At 40.4% G+C, this 15,467-nt stretch overlaps 1 non-coding gene across 1 annotated transcript; it reads left to right on the plus strand.

Annotated features, from left to right (window-relative positions):
• Positions 1–7,514: 7,514 nt before the first annotated feature.
• trnah-gug (transfer RNA histidin (anticodon GUG)) lies at positions 7,515–7,586 on the plus strand. Its single transcript has one exon. It is a non-coding gene; the product is annotated as a tRNA-His (tRNA).
• Positions 7,587–15,467: the final 7,881 nt, after the last annotated feature.

Here is a 15,467-nt window from a genome sequence, read left to right on the forward strand (position 1 = left end):
AATCCTGCATTTTATCCGAAAATATGCACTCAAATTTGAAATTCCAAAATGAATAACTTCACACTTTCCCAGGTTGAACTCCATCTGCCACTTCTCAGCCCAGCTCTGCCAATGTCCTCTAGCAACCTACAAAAGCCCTCCACACTATCGACAACTCCACCAACCCTCGTGTCATTGGCAAACTTCCTAACCCACCCTTCTACTTCCTCATCCAAGTCATTTATAAAAATCACAAAAAGCAGAGGTCCCAGAACTAATCCCTTCAGAATACTACTGGTCACCGTGCTCCAAGCTGAAAACTATCCATGTAATCTCACCCTGTCTTCTATGGGCCATCCAATTTATTTTCTAACTAGGCAGGTTTCCCTGTATCCCATGCCTCATTACTTTCTAAATGAGCCTACTATGGGGAACCTAATCAAACACCTTGCTAAAATCCAAATACACCACATCCACTACTCTGTCCTCTCCAATGTGTTTGTCACATCCTCAAATAATTCAATAAGTTTTGTGAGGCATAACCTGCCGCTCACAAAGCCATGCTGATCATCACTAATCAATCTATGCTTTTCCAAATAATCATAAATCCTGTGTCTCAGAATCCTCTCCAATAATTTGTCCACAACTGAGGTAAGACTGACTCATCGATGATTCCCAGGATTATCTCAATTGCCTTTCTTGAATAAGGAAATAATGTTTGCCACTCTCCAATCATCTGGTATGACTCCAGGGGACAGTGAGGATGCAAAGATCATTGCCAAAACACAGTAATCACTTGCCTCCCTTCCCATAACAACCTAAGTTATATCCTTTCTGGCCCAGGGGACATCTATCCCTGTGATTTTTCAATATGCTCAGCACATTCTCCGCCTTAGCATCGACCTGTTCGACCATATCAGCCTGTTTCACGCTGTCCTCACAGGAACAAGGTCCCACTCACTCGTGAATACTGAAGCAAAGTACTCATTAAGAACCTCCCCTACCCCCTCTGACTCCTGGCACAAGTTTGCTTCACTATATGGGGTATAAATGTGGGATTATATCTAAGCACTGAATTAATGTAAAGATATTGCAGCGTACAATCACTCGATTACTTTGAATATTGAACGGTATTTTAACTGAGAAAACACAGTTGAATTGATTTGATTATATTTCATTTCACGCTAACATTTATTGCATTTCGAAGCACAATAAGAGCTTTCTTTTTACATATATACATAACTTACTTAAAATTCATCACATGTTTATGTACAGAAAATAGAATTAACATCTGCTTGTTCCTTTCTTTATCGATGACTGTTCATTTTGAATTTGTGGAAGTTGTACATTCTTGAAAGGAAGGGAAATTGCATTTTTAAATCAAAGTACAATGATCATACAGTTTTATCAATCTGTCTTTCAAAGAATTGTCATGAGATTGCTATTTATTTAAGACCACCATTGTGTTGTTATTGTAAAATATTGTTGAATTTCCAGTCCATTACACACAGAAACTACCAAATTTATTCCCATTTGAATTACTGCACTGAACAGCTGATTAGTTTTCATTAGTGTAACCATATTAAACATAATATTACAACCCTGCCCGTCCTGGGTGGGAACATTATGAAAGGAGCTTGTGGAGCTGTGGCAGTGTCTATATTACTGGACTCGAGGGAAGGTTTCAAATCACACCTTCACCAGAAATATATCAAGAGCTGCTCTGAATGGTGATTAGAGAGCACCTAAGCACAGACTGAACTGCTTTTCAATTCAACATTAGATCTGCTTTTATCGATTACATCAATAATCACAAAATCTGATACTTATTTGTGTCAGGTTACCAAGAAATATTGTTGGAAACTTCACTTTAGTCACTTTGCTTTTACAAAAGACTTACATCTGTCCCTGTTTTCTCTAACTGAAAGAAATCTGAAGAGGATTTTCACTTTTACAAAAAAAAGGGGAGATGTTTCCCATTTAAATTAATGCTTCTTCGATTTGCCCCTTTTCAGCTTCTGTAAGGTTTCATAATAACGCTCTACTTTCGGATAGTGGGGATACCTGTACCTAATTATGTTGCTTATAAATTCCTGGAGAATATTTGAAAATGTTGCAGAATTAAAGATAACGATGTCTAAGTAATGTGATCGATCTTTTTTTGTTACAAAGAGGCAAGTCCAAACAATTGAGACACATTAAACATTATTCTCTTTAGCTATAAGTTTGAAATAAAGTTGATATCTTCTTCAGTAAACTAACAAATGCTACCAACAATTACATGTCAGTCAGCTGGTTACCTACTTTGTAACTAAACGTTGTGATTCATCTAAATATTGCTCTGTCCTTTTATCAAAGTGAACTTGTATTTGTTCGGTTTATGAATTGTCAGAAACTTGTTTTTATTTTTCCATTCACCTGTTCATTTTGACCGATAGATTGAAATGTTTTGAAAATATTGGGATTTGTTCATTTAAAAATAAGGTTTGCACGTCTCTCACATATCTCATTTCTTGTATTATGATTCAAGAATGTTTCCTGGTGGAATTCGAGTAAATTCCAAACATTTGTTGACTTCAAATAAAATCTGTAACACCCAGTTATCAATCTGTTGTTAATGTTTCAGCTGGTTACATTGACATTGATTAGGTACTCATTCAGAGAGATAAATTAACAATTATAAACTATTTGCAGGATTATTGAATTGAAAGAGAGATACAGACGGGCAAACATTTTTTTGGAAGGAATTGCTTTTTCATTTAAATGTGTAGACTGTTCAAGAATTCTATCTCGCCTTCCATTGGTTTTCTTGTCGAGAATGCAGATTTAAAGTTCATGTGAATTTTAATGTGTTCTGTATTTTGAGATTTGTATCCGATTTAAGAAGAAAAGGAGAAACAATTAACATGAAAACTTTAGTGAATAGAAAGCAAAGGAAATTAAATTGACAGAGGCAACTTTTAGTATAATCTCTGAATATTCAGTCAAATTTTTCTAATGTCAAGAGCGTGGTGCCAGAAAAGTGCAGCAGGCAGCATTCGAGGAGAAGCAGAATCAACGTTTTGGGCATAAGCCCTTCATCAGGAATATTTTCTGATTATGGCCTAGAGCCCAAAGTGTCGATCCTTCTGCTCTTTGGATGTGCCTGCCCTTTTCCAATGCCACACTCTTGGCTCTGATCTTCAGCTTCAGCTTTCCTCACTTTCTCCAAATATGTTTAATGAACATGAACTGAAAAGGTTAGCATCAGCACTTGAACAAGACCAAGTTAACACATTTTTTGCAATATTTATAGAGAAAACCTGTTTGAGAACATGCAACAAATCAGATCGAACAACACTCTTGCCGTTGGAACCCTTGGCCATTCATAATAAAGAATAACCATGCTTTGAACAACCAGTGTGGTGTATAACGACTGAACTGAAATACCAGAGGACAACGATTGCATTTATTGGAGGGAATGATAACCAGATCCTTTCGGTGATAGTGGTGATTAATCTCAGAAACAAAAAGATATTTATTGTGATTATTCCACTGAACAGCAATTAGATGGTCATGAACATCTTTGTGTGGCTTCATGTGCAGTGTTCTGTTTGAACATTGATTTCAGTAACATTGAGATATTTTACAAGATTGACAATTGACGGTTAAAGATAAGTTTTAAAGGCAACATTTTTTTTTAAATGTCAGTTTTGTTTAGCGAAACACAATTCTATTTATACGGATTTCCTACTGTGTGGAAACAGGCCATTTGGCCCAACAAGTCTACACTGACGTTCCAAAGAATACTCCACTCAGCACCATTCTGCTCTCAGATTATGGACATTTACCCCTGACTAATGCACCCAACCTACACATCCCTGAACAGATTGTGCAGCTTAGCATGGCCAATTTACCTAATCTGCACATCTTTGAATTGTGGGAGAAAACCAGAACATGCAAACTCCACACAAACATGTGGCCGAGAATGGAATCAAACACATTTGCATAACACTGTAAGACACAAGTGCTAACCACGGATCCTCTGTTCTAATGCCCAGCCCCCTTGCAAGAAGTGAAATATGTAAGAGACGTGCAAAACAAAAAATAAAAAGCTCTAACAAATCACGAATGAACAATAATTAGAAAATTAATATGATCAAAGGACACAACAATATTCAGGTCAATTGCATTGTTTAATTACAAATTTGGAATGAGCTAACTAATGAATAACGGGAATTGACATTTGTTTATTTCACTGATGAAGAAATTGCCTTGCTTTTCATCTTTGTAACACTGCAGAATAGGATTTATGTGCCTGAAATGTTTGAATTAAGTTCTTTCTATCAAAAGAAATCAGTACAATCACATTGTTTTTTTTCATCTTTAAGACTCAAACATTATCAAATACTTTCCAGGAATTTAGAACCATTAAAATTAGTTAATTTGGTTACTTGGGAACTCGAAGCGAATAAACAGCAGATTCTGTGAATTATTCATTCAATGTGATTATTCAGCTGAAGACAACATCCCTTCTTTGCAAAAATGCTCAACTTCGAAAAATTCAAAATGCATTGTTTAATGAAACAATACAGACATGTTAACTCTTTTTCATTTGACTTATCAAAACGCGTGAATTTTACATGATTTTGTTGCATGAAAAATACTTAAATCTTATTGTGATTAGAAGTACAATAAATGTTTGCATTCAACTATGTTTCTTTGGGTAAAATAAGAGGAAATTCCACATTTACAGCAAATACTGGATTGAATGATTATTACGTATGAGCAACCTGATGAAGGAGCGTCGCTCCGAAAACTAGTGTGTTTCCAATTAAACCTGTTGGACTATAACCTGGTGTTGTGAGATTTTTAACTTTGTACACCCGACTCCAACACCAGCATTTCCAAATCAGATCAACCATGAGTTCGTTGAATGGTTTGCAGACTCCTTGCGCTGAATAGCATACTTCCACTTGGTTTAACATTTCGTCTAACGCTTTATTTTATTCATAAGTTCAGAATTGTGAGGGGATGGGATGAAGTGACAGAAAAGGTTCATTAAACCGATCAGACAGAGCAGGAACAAGGCTCATAAACTCAGGAAGAAGAAATGTGCTTGTGACCTGGGGGCAACAAATGACACTGGGCACAGCACAGGCGGCTGTGTACAGAAGCTGTGATTGCTGAAGGAAGTTGCTAGATCTTTTACAGTTGGCAAGTCAGTGATCACGCTGGATGTTGGATCGTTGTATAATTCACAGACAGCAGAAATTTCTGAAAGAATGAAATGTTTGTTTCATTGGAGAAATTTTCTGTGGCTCCAATGCCGAGTGACTGTTTGAAATACTGATCAGATCTTTGCGTGAAGTGTTAGGTTAAAATACTCATGAACAACCCAACTGGATAAACCTGTGCTCCCGATCTGTAGTATGTGAACGCATGTGATGAAAGCACGAAGTCGTTCTCCAAGCAACTGGTCACTTCCTATTCATTATGTAATATCTTCCCTTCACAATAAATAAAAATCCACTCAGTTCAATTTACAATGCTTTAGGTGGAATATTAAGCCAAATCTTTCAAAATGCAGACTTTTGGAACCGAATCTTATTCAGCTGCACACATTAAAAGAATTTCTTTACATTTAAAGTCAACTAATTTAGACATTGTTTCCCCGCAACTTCCGACCGACTACACACCATCCCTACACCTTTACCTACCCACACGCTGTGTCTCTCCTTGTGAAATTTATTCCTTGCATATCAACAAATGTGCCTTTCAAAATATTTTGAAAACCAGATTCTCGGAGTGACAGCGATTCTGTTCTCATCATTTCTTTCTCCTTCAAAGGTTTGATTAAAGGCATTGAACACCTGATATCTAGTTGTTTACTTACTTGAAAGATGGAATTTTCCACCTATTTACTCTGACCAAACATTTCATAACCTACAAAAAAAACATTAAGTCTTCCTTGGTTAAAGGATAACTGTTCTCAGTTTTCCAAGAAGACAAGTGAATAAAATCTCATCTTCAGTACACCCCCATCAGCATCTTCTCTAATGGCTTTACACCCCAGTAAACCCCGTCATTATCAATTCATGGAATCACAGAACCCTACAGTGCGTAAAGAGCATTTCAGTTAATCGGGCCGGTATCGACTCTCTGAAGAGCATCTCACCTAGACCCACCTCCCCTCCCTATTTCCATATATTTCACCTGAAGAAGGGGAATCCCTCCCCCCTTATGATTTCATATAAACCTGTGGGAGTATAATCTGACGTCCTGTGATTTCTGACCTTATCCCCACATTTCCCATGGCTAATTTACTTAACTTACTTAATTCACTCCCTGTACAGGAGAGGGCAACTTAACTTTGCCAATCAACCCAACCCTCCCTCTGAACACCAGTGCGAATTACTGAGACAATGTTCCATCATACTGATTAAATGCTGTATCATTTTGCAATAGTTTTATACCCTGGTAACAGCCTCATCAGAATAAATGAACCCAAATTCAATGTATCGAAACGGTACTCAGTCCTTTACAGTTTCATTGATGCTGCGGGAAATGTTTCTGCACTCATATTTGAATGTGTTTACGTTGTTTCTTCCTCAGCTTCCTGCTTCTAGTAAACACTTCAATCCGGAACAAGTCTGTCAAATACTTTTCATTCCAACACAGTCACAAGGTGAAGTTTGCAGAAGGCACGTGTTTGGCCGTTCACTGACACACAGCCTTCCTGAGAGCTGCAGTCCTTCCCCACCTTTATTCAGGCAGCACTGTCCTTCCTGTGACATGCCCCATCTAGAATAGAAGGACAGGTATCAATACCCGCACTTGGGAATGGAGCGACAGTTTTAAAATATTTACACTGTCGCCAGCGGAGAATTGAGCCCTGTGACAGGCGGGGATACTAACTACTATACTACCGAGAACAAGAGTGTCAAAGGAGGCCCTTCAACCAAATGTGGCCACACTTCTCAAATACAACTGCCTAATGAACTGAATCACATTTCACAATTCTTATTCCACAGACTTATATGTCTTGGCATCACAAGCTCACATCTGAATATTTATTCAGATTGTAAGGGTTTCTGTCGCTCTGAACAATGCAGATAGTATATTCCAAATTCCAACCACCCACTGGCTGATAAAGCTTTTTTGTACATCTTCGCGACTGCGCTACTCAGTTCCTCTGAATCTGGGGCTGGGAATTGGGACTATGTAGCAGCAGTGGTTACTGCCTTGTGTGGGGAAACTGGTGAAGTAGCCAATGTTAAACTGCATTACGATTGAAGCATACATTTCAACAACACCTGTACTGTCCCCGGAGTTTTTGATGTTTTGGAGAAATCTACTTATCTCAGCCTTCAGCATATTAATGATGGAATCACCACAGCCTCTGGGGGAACCGATATTAAATGGTCAGCCCATTCTGAGTTCCCACATATCTGCCACTGTTCGCTTAGCACTAATATTGTGCATTATTTGCGCTGCCTAATATGTCCTATGAGACTGTATTTATTGCACACTATCAGCGCTCTCATCTGTGGGATGCCGTGATCGTATAGTGGATAGTACTCTGTGTTGTGGCCGCAGCAACCTCGGTTCGAATCCGAGTCACGGCAGTAATTCCTCTATCTGCTGCAGCTCTTGGGAAACACCAAGGAATCAGTTGTTTGGGTAAGGTAATTTTTTCCCTTCAAATTCTGCTCGCTCACATCTCTGTATTTCATATGTCAGAATTCAAATCCACCCGTTCTCAGAAATTTCACTCCTTCCTACCATCACTAACTGAACTTTTCATCCCACAGCCCCATTACATTAATTTAGAGATGCCGGTGTTGGACTATGGTGTAAAAAGTTAAAAACTATACAACGCCAGGTTGGAGTCTAACAGGTTTAACTGAGCACTAGTTTTCGGAGCACTGCTCTTTCATCATGTGGTTGCGGAGTCATTTCCTATATCATTAAGGCATTGCAGAATCGAACACAGACTCTCACATTGATAGTGTTCAGTCTGTGCTGCTGCGGTCACCGTTGCTGGGTGAACGTGCCCCAACCCCACCATCGGGACCTGCAGATCAGCTGATCCATTTGGTTACGGCTGTTGTGAGGCCAATCCTCAGGTAGCAGCTTTTACTGATATGGACTTGCGATTATGGGCGGTCAAGCTCAGGAAAATGACACAGGACAATATCGAGGAAAAGCGACTTCTTTCAGACAGATTAGTTTCACGGCTTTTCCGCAATGGCCGAGCACTGTTACCACGGAACTGTTAACTCAGATACAGAGCAAATGGACCAGAGACCCGGGTTTGACTCCAACCATGCCAGGTGTTAGAATTGGGATACAATACATATCTGGAATTACGAATCTAATAACACCTATAAATACATGGCCAATTGTTGAAAAAAACAAAACCATCGTGTTCACTGACGTCCTTTGAGGAAGGAACCTGCTATTCTTACCTGGTCAGGCCTCGATGTGACTCCAGACTCACTGCTATACGGTTGAGTCTCGACTACCCGCTGTGCAATTAGGGACTGCAATCAATACTCCCGAGACAGTCACGCCCTCATTCTGTAACAGAATAGGAAAAAAGTTAATTTAGCTCTCGCTAGATTCCTGTGTGCAGTTCTGCAACTCACAGTATAGCAATGATGTGATGTCACTGCGAACGTTGCAGGAAAGATTCAATGGGATATTGTCTGGGCTGAAGAGTTTCACTTATGAGGAGAGATTGGACAGACTGGGGTTGTTTGTCGCCGAGCAGAGGAGATTGGAGAAGACATAACTGAGATGTACAAAATAATGACGGATATGGATAGGATAGACTGAAAGAAGCGTTTGTTATTGATGGAGGGATCGAACACTGGGGCCAAGAGATTTCGGGAAAAGGCAGAAAGGTTTGATTATATGTGCGGAAAGGGTCAGAGAGGCGGAAACACTTTTAACCTGAAAATAATTCAGATGTGAATTTGTGATGACAAGGAATGTAAGTCTATGGGCGAAACGATGGAAAACTTGATTGAGGTCGTTGAGCAGTTGTGTTGGACAAGTGCGGGCACAACAGGCTGAAGGGCTTCCTTCGATGTTGTTGTCCTCCACAGTATCGTGGTTAGTGTCCCCTCCTGTCTCAGGACTCAATTCTCCGCTGGAGGCATCGAAAATGTTTTAAATCTGTCACTCTGTTATCCAGTGAAGGTTATTAATGCCTGGCCTTCCATTCTCGGTGGGACGTGTCACAGGAAGGACAGTGCTGTCAGAATCAGCTGGGGAAGGACTGCAGCTCCTGGGGAGAGAGTGTGTCAGTGAAAGTGCTAACACGTAACTTCTGCAAACTGCACATTGTGTTTGTGTTGCAATGAAAACCATTATATAGAGTTGTTCCTGACTGATATGTTTATTTAAAGCAGGAATCTGAGGAAGAAAACAGAGTAAACCCATTCAGATCTGAGTGCAGAATCATTTCCAGCAGCACTAATGAGGTTGTACAGCGTAGAACCGCGTTTGGATGCATTGAATTCGGGTCGATGGGCGCAGCTTGCTTTCACTAGGCTGAGTTACCAGTGTGTAAAGCCATTAAACATGATACAGATAGTGTTCAATGTGATGGTACCTTTGCTCAGTATTTCACTCTGCTGTTACGTCTGTAGGTTAGGTGGATTGGCCATGTTAAATTGCGCTGATGTGTCCAGGGAGTGAATTCAATAAGTTAAGTGAATTAGTCATGGGGAACGCAGTGATAAAGTCACACGATGCCAGGTTTTTATTTCAGTAGGATTATTTGAAATAACAAGCCAGAGGTATGCGGGGATAGAGACTGGAGCTAGGTCTGGTTGAGATTTTCTTCAGAGTGTCCTTACAGACTCGATTGGCTGAATTGTACTTTCTTCATTGTCGGGAATCCGTGATTCTATCAGAGAGAGGACAATGCCAGCGCTTACTGGGATACAAAGACATTAGATATTATGCTGACAGCGTTCAGTGGGGATAGAATTTTATTTATTTGTGTGTTTGAAAATTTGAAACTGAACCAAATAAAACCGAATGTAAGTTTTCCAGAGTATGTGAGGTTTGGAGAGAGGAAATAGGTGGTAAATTCTCTATTTCAATTCGGTAAATATCTGAACGTCACTCTTTCAAGAATATCGATGTAGGACAAAGAAATGATGGGAATAGAATTTCTGTCACTCTGAGAATCCGTTTCCAAAATATTTGGAAAGGCATATTTCGAGACACACAAGCAGTGAGTTTCACCAAGAGAGAGAGACAGCCTGTGGCCAGATAAAAGTGTAAAAGAGGGGTGTGGAGGATGGAAGGTGCGAGGAAACAAAGTCTACTTTGGATAACTTTAGATGTAAAGAAAAATCGGAAACGTATGCAGCTAAATAAGATTCAGCAAAAAAATTAAGAGTTTTGAAAGATTTAAATTAATATTCCCCATGAAGTATTATAAATGCAACAGAGCCGATTTGGTATATTGTCAAGGGAAGATCTTCAATAATGAACAGGAAGTGACTCGTCTATTGAATATGGATTTCCTGCTTTAATCATATGCCTTAAATGGAGGATATTCGCCGTGATGTTGGGTTCATTTGATACCCACTGAAATCTGCCAAAGTAATTAAGCATCAAAACTGATATTTTTTTTGTAGTTCAACCTTCTGTTTTTCTCATCGGTATTTCATTTAAACTGAAATATTTTCGGAGCAAATCCAATTCACTTCCGATCATTGCAATGAACAGAGTGAGGTTGCAGCAAAATTAATAAAATGAAATGAACAAAACTGCTTTTCTGGGAATTTTACCCAGTCCGGGTTCAGTCATATGAGAAAGACTATCGAGCTAATACATCACCTTCACTTCTCTCTCCATATATACTTCTTCACGTGAGAGAGAAACTGTCTGAAGAAATTATGAGTCAAGACTAAATGTGCGTGTGAATGTGACGGGAATTTCTTGTTCGCTGGTTCATTCTGAGACAATTCCGAATCGAATGAATCAAGGACAGGTATTCCTTCCAAGGACGATGTACATTCATTGGATTTTGCTGGTACTATTGTCCCGCTGAAAGCAGAAACATAATGATGTGGATTCGCCCTTTGCCACGGGCTAAAGTGGCCCAAAGGTTAAAGCGATGGTTGCATTTTTTTATGCATGTGTGGATTTGAATCCTACTCTGACTGTTACTTCTATCAAACGCAGCTGTGGTTTCCCTCCGTGCCTCGCATCTTTAGTAGACATTGGATGGAGAAATTTGCTCTTGCCCTTCATTGCACCGGAGATTTGTGATAAATCTATGCCACATCAAAGTCGAAATAAAGCAATTTGTTTCTGTTGTAAGTTAAATTGGGATAATAAAATTGAGTGCAACATTCCGTCCATCCTTTCATTCCATCTTGACTTTCTCTGAATTTACATCAAATGAAACAAATAAGGAGAGATTAGATCAATAGTTTATCCAGTGGTGTTGTGAATGAATATTTTGATGTAACATTCCACATAAAGGTCTGATCAGTATTTTAAACAGTCAAGTGGAATTGGAACTGCAGAAAACTTCTTTAATGAAACAAATTTTACATTCTTTCACAAACTATTGCTGTGTGATTCATACCGCGATCCATCATCCAGCATGATCACCATCTTGCCAACAACATTAGATTCCCCCAATTTTATCAGCAATCACACCTTCTGCACATACCCATCTGTGGTGTGCACAATGCCATTTGTTGTTTCCAGGCGACAGCACATTTCTTGTTCATCAGCTTATGAGCCTCGTTGCTGATCTGTCTGATCAGTTTGAGAAAACTTTTCTATCACTACATCCCATCACCACAGAATTCTAAACTTATCACTAAATAATGTGTTAGACAAAATGATGTAGAATTGCAAGTCCGCCATTGAGCCCATCGAGTCTGCTCCACCATTCAATGAATTCATGGCTGATCTGATAGTGCTCAACTCCATTCTCCTGCCTTACCTCGACAGAGCTTCATCGTCTTTCTGGTTAAATATCAGTCTGGTACAGTTTGGAAATACAGAAAACTCAGCCTCAACAACAGTTTTGGTTAGGAGTTCCACCGATTCACTGGCCCCTGAGCAAAGAAATTAATCCTCATTTCTGAACTAAATAGGCAATAACTAATTCTGAATTCATGTCCTCTGGTGCGCTTCATACCTGAGGGTAAACCACCTGACCATATCTACCCTGTCAAGGTCCCACGAATATTGAATGTTTATAAACGTAATTATGTGTTTATAGAGCTCCCCTCCGCCTCCTTTGCTTCAAGGAGAATAATCCCAGCCTAAAAAAAATTCCACTGAGCTCCATTTTCTCCGGTGTTGACAACATCCTCGTAAATCTCTGCTGTCCCCTGCAGCGGCCTTATATATTATTAAGGCAGGTGGAGACAGTTATGTAAGGCAACGGTTGAAATTTCAAGCACAGAGGGAGTTGGAAATTGAAATCAGACAGCGATTGGAATCAGATTTGTCCACAAAAGGATGAAATAGAGTAATGATAACTCTGACAAATGAGAACCTAATCGTATCCCATTGGCACTCAATGGTTTTACTGTAACCCAGTTCCTCTGAGTAATCGTCCACGGAGCTAGTATTTAGGAAAAAGGGATTGAGACTGGCTATTAGCCTAACCTCGATGGTGGGCAAGTTGTTGGAGGGAATCCTGAGGGACAGGATATACATGCATTTTGAAAGGTAAGGACTGATTTGGGATAGTCAACATAGCTTTGTGCGTGGGAAATCATGTTTCACAAACTTGATTCAGTTTTTTGACGAATTAACAAAGAATATTGATGAGGGCTGAGCAGTAGATGTGATCTATATGGACTTCAGTAAGGCGTTCGACTAGAGTCCGCATGGAGACTGATTAGCAAGGTTAGATCTCACAGAATACAGAGAGAACTAGCCACTTGGATACAGAACTGCCTCAAAGGTTGAAGACAGAGGGTGGTGGTGGAGGGTTGTTTTTCAGACTGGAGGCCTGTGACCAGTGGAGTGCCACAAGCATGGGTGCTGGATCCTCTATGTTTTGTCATTTACATAAATGATTTTTATGCGAGCATCAGAGGTACAGATAGAAAGTTTTCAGATGAAACCAAAATTGGAGGTGTCGTGGACAGTGAAGAGGGTTACCTCAGATTACAATAGGATCTGGGCCAGATGGGCCAATGGGCTGAGAAGTGGCAGATGGAGTTTCATTCAGATAAATGTGAGGTGCTGCATTTTGGGAATGCAAATCTTAGCAGGACTTATACACTTAATGGTAAGGTCCTATGGAGTGTTGCATAACAAAGAGACTTTGGAGTGCAGGTTCATAGCTCCTTGAAAGTGGAATCGCCGGTAGATACGATAGTGAAGAAGGCGTTTGGTATGCTTTCTTTATTGGTCAGAGTACTGAGTACAGGTGTTGCGAGGTCATGTTGCGGCTGCACAGGACATTGGTTAGGCCACTGTTGGAATATTGCGTGCATTTCTTGTCTCCTTCCTATCTGAAAGATGTTGTGAAACTTGAAAGGGTTCAGAAAAGATTTGCAAGGATGTTGCCAGGGGTTGGAGGATTTGAGCTACAGGGAGAGGCTGAACATACTGGGGCTGTTTTCCCTGGAGCGTCAGAGCTAACGGGGGGGGGGGGGACGGGACCTTATAGAGGTTTACACAATTATGTGGGGCATGGATAAGATAAAAAGACAAGGTTTTTCCCCTCGTGTTGGGGAATCCAGAACTAGAGGGCATAGGTTTAGGGTGGGGGGAAAGATATAAAAGAGACCTAAGGGGCAACGTTTTCACGCAGAGGGTAGGATGTTTATGGAGTGCTCTGCCAGACGATGTGGTGGAGGCTGGGACAATTGCAACTTTCAGAGGCATTTGGATGGGTATATGAATAGGAAGGGTTTGGAGCGATATGGGCTGGGTGCAGGCAGGCGTAATTAAATTGGTTAGGGATATCTGTTTGGCATGGATGGATTGGACCGAAGGGTATGTTTCCATGCTGTACATCTCTATGACTCTATTACTCCACATAAACACTCTATCACCAAAAAACATGTTCGTTGATAGCCAGTTTTTGATTATAAACTCAACTTATTGAATTTTTTGAGGAGGTGAGCAAGCATGTGGATGAGGGTAGAGCAGTGGATGTAGTGCACATGGATTTTAATAAGGCATTTAATAAGGTTCCCTATGGTAGGCTTGTGGAAAGTCAGGAGGCCGAGGAGAGTGGGAAATTTGGCCAGTTGGATAGAGAACTGGCTAACCAGTCGAAGTCAGAGTGGTGGTAGATGGTAAATATTCAGCCTGAGGCCCAGTTACAAGTGGAGTTCCGAAGGGTTCAGTTATGGGTCCTCTGCTGTTTGTAATTTTTATTAATGACTTGGAAGAGGGAGTCGAAGGGTGGGTCAATAAATTTGCAGACGATACGAAGATTGGTGGAGTTGTGGATAGTGAGTAGGGCTGTTGTCGGCTTCAAAGAGACTTAGATATGATGCAGAGCTGGGCTGAGGAGAGGCAGATGGAGTGCAACCCTGTCAAGTGTGAGGTTGTCCATTTTGGAAGGACAAATAAGAATGCAGGATACAGGGTTAACAGTAGGGTTCTTAGTAAGGTGGAGGAGCAGAGGGATCTTGGGGTCTATGTTCATAGCTTTTTGAAAGTTGCCACTCAAGTGGATAGAGTTTGTAAGAAGGCCTATGGTGTATTAGCGTTCATTAGCAGAGGGATAGAATTCAAGAGTCGTGAGGTGATGCTGCAGCTGTACAGGACCTTTGTAAGGCCACACTTGGAGTACTGTGTGCAGTTATCGTCGCCTCACTTTCGGAAAGATGTGGAAGCTTTGGAGAGGGTGCAGAGGAGATTTAACAATATGTTGCCTGGAATGGAGAATAGGTTGTACGAGGATAGGTGAGAGTGCTAGGCTTTTTCTCATTGGAACGGCGAAGGATGAGGCATAACTTGATAGAGGTTTATAAGATGATCGGGAAATAGATAGAGTAGACAGTCAGAGACTTTTTTCCCGGGTACAATAGAGTGTTACAAGGGTACATATATTTAAGGTGAAGGGTTGAAGGTATGGGGAGATGTCAGGGGTAGTTTCTTTACCCAGAGAGTGATGGTGGCATGGAATGCCCTGCCTGTGAGAGTGGCCAAGTCAGCATTACTGGGGACCGTTAAGCGGCAATTGGATAGGTACATGGATAGATGCTTATGCTAAGACAATTGTTTGGCACAACATCGTGTGCCGAAGGGCCTGTTCTGTGCTGTATTGTTCCTTGTTCTATGCTCTACGTTCTAACTGATTGCTCCATGAATCTTACATCGTTTATAAGGCACAAATGAGATGTGGAACATAACTCTCTCTATTTGCCTAGATGGGTGTAACTTCAATAACACTTAAGGTACTAGGCACCATCCACGACAATGCAGTCACTTGAGTGTACCCTCTTCAATACCTGAATATTTAGTCCTTTCACCGCTAAGGCACAATT

This window comes from Hemiscyllium ocellatum, unplaced genomic scaffold, assembly GCF_020745735.1.
Source record: "Hemiscyllium ocellatum isolate sHemOce1 unplaced genomic scaffold, sHemOce1.pat.X.cur. scaffold_1074_pat_ctg1, whole genome shotgun sequence".
Taxonomy (NCBI): domain Eukaryota; kingdom Metazoa; phylum Chordata; class Chondrichthyes; order Orectolobiformes; family Hemiscylliidae; genus Hemiscyllium; species Hemiscyllium ocellatum.